Genomic DNA, 2,360 nt, shown 5'->3' on the forward strand with positions numbered 1-2,360 from the left:
AATAAAAATAAATATGTGGGTCGTGACCCCTTTGGGCGTCTCCTGCATATCAGATATTTACATTATGATTCATAACATAATGTAAATTCATAACAGTAGCAAAATTACAGTTATAAAGTAGCAACAAAAATAATTTTATGGTCGGGGGTCACCACAACGAGAGGAACTGTATTAAAGGGTCGCGGCAGTAAGAAGGTTGAGAACCGCTGGTTTAGAGGGAAGTTATTTTCCTCCATCCTCCGACTTGCAAGGAATAAGTGAAAACGAGTGTAAAATACCTCAGAGATGGCTCGGAGGGAGATGTTCCACATGACAGTGATTTTTGCTCCCCTCAGCACAATGCACATGTATTTAACTTCTTTAATATAAACTACAACATGAACACATGAAAAAGTATCAGTTAATGATTATAAGGTAAGCACCGCTGTATTTGGGTCAAGAACTAGAACTTTGCCAGCCACCTCAGAATGTCTTCTTTCCTCTTCACAGTACAGTAGAACCTCCGTAAGTTGACCACCAAAGAGACTGTAACGAACTGGTCCTCACGCGGTGGTGGTCAGCATAAGGATCTACTGATACCACCTGTGGTGCATGTCTACTCTGTAAAAATTAGGTCTATTTAAGGAGGTGGTCAATGTAGAGAGGTGGTCAACTGTGGAGGTCCTACTGTAATGGGTATTTTGACTTTCATAGTAATTAAGGAAGAGATGCACCCACGTGTACATCTGAAGTCACTTAAGTTCTCATCTTGAGAACTAAAAAGCAATTCACACAATAAAAATTAAAAAAAGAAATTCACATTACCTTTTAAGTGAATTTACAGGTTTCTCCTCCATCCTTTTCTTCTTACAATTGTGTTGATGAACATCACGTCCGCCATGTTAATGAATATGGGCTGCAGTTTGGCCTCGAGTTTCCCAGTTTGGATTTTATTTTTATGCTGCAGAGTCCGCATGTTTTGTCAGTTGTACATTTGGCAACAGCCATCATTTCTTAGAGGTGGCAAAGTGGTGATATTCTATTTCCATTGTTTAATTAATGCATTGAAACATTTTTACAAAGAGAACTTCCCTTCAACTATTTGATTGTTCAATGGTATAATTTATATCATAAAAGCAAGATAAATTTAAAAATTTTCCCTTGTTTTTATCAGTTAATGAGTTGGTTCTGTACTATCTGAAGGTGACTAGTTTTTAAAATCATAACTCATGATATATATATATTATATATATATCTTTATGAAAGTACTATATATTCTGATGTCTAATTTTTTCACCTATTTCTGGGGTATATACTTCCAGCAATATTCTGCACATATGAAATTCCTTATGCATGATGATGATTTATTTTACTACTTTGTTTTATAAAAAAAATTTTTTTTTTTTTGAGACAGAGCCTCAAGCTGTCCCCCTGGGTAGAGTGCCATGGCATCACAGCTCACAGCAACCTCCAACTCCTGGGCTCAAGCGAGTCTCCTGCCTCAGCCTCCTGAGTAGCTGGGACCAGTGGCGCCCACCACAACACCCGGCTATTTTTTGGTTGTAGCCATCATCGTTGTTTGGCGGGCCTGGGCTGGATTCGAACTCGCCACCTTGGGTGTACATGGCTGGCGCCTTAGCCACTCGAGCCACAGGCGCCGAGCCTTTTATGGAATTTTTTTATACTTCCTTATATATTTGTGGGATAAATTCCTAAATTCCCATGAGTTCACCCATGTAGAACTCAATAAGTAATTTGCTGACTACTTTTAATGAATAATATAAACACAGGGCCTACCATATACGTATGTCCTCAACAAATGAATGGTTTATTGAGTCTCAAGATTAGCCACTAAAAGGAAAATCTGGTTGGTTATAATATCACATAACCAATAGATAATAAGTCTGTAACAGAATAGATATGGCTTTAATTGTCACGGAAAATTGAAAAAATAGTGTTTTACATTGTCCTTGGTAAACACTCAAAAGTTACCTCTTTTTTTTTTTTGCAGCTTTTTGGCCAGGGCTGGGTTTGAACCCACCACCTCCGGTATATGGGGCCAGAGCCCTACTCCTTGAGCCACAGGCACTGACCTCAAAAGTTACCTTTTTCTCTCCTGAGCAGTTAACATCTGAGTAAATAGATATTTCACTCATTAAATGGTAACAATCTCTTAATAGACTTAAGTTATACTAGCTTTTTAGTTATTTTTTATTTTTGAGATGATTCTCACTTTGTCACCCTGGATAGAGTGTGGTGGCGTCATAGCTCACAGCAACCTCAAAGTCTTGGGCTTAAGAGTTCCTCTTGCTTCAGCCTCCTGAGTAGCTAGGACTACAGGTGCCTGCCACAACACCAGGCTAGTTTTTCTATTTTCAGTA

Source organism: Otolemur garnettii, unplaced genomic scaffold (genome assembly GCF_000181295.1).
Source record: "Otolemur garnettii isolate 467f Iridium unplaced genomic scaffold, OtoGar3 scaffold00001, whole genome shotgun sequence".
In the NCBI taxonomy this organism is placed as follows: domain Eukaryota; kingdom Metazoa; phylum Chordata; class Mammalia; order Primates; family Galagidae; genus Otolemur; species Otolemur garnettii.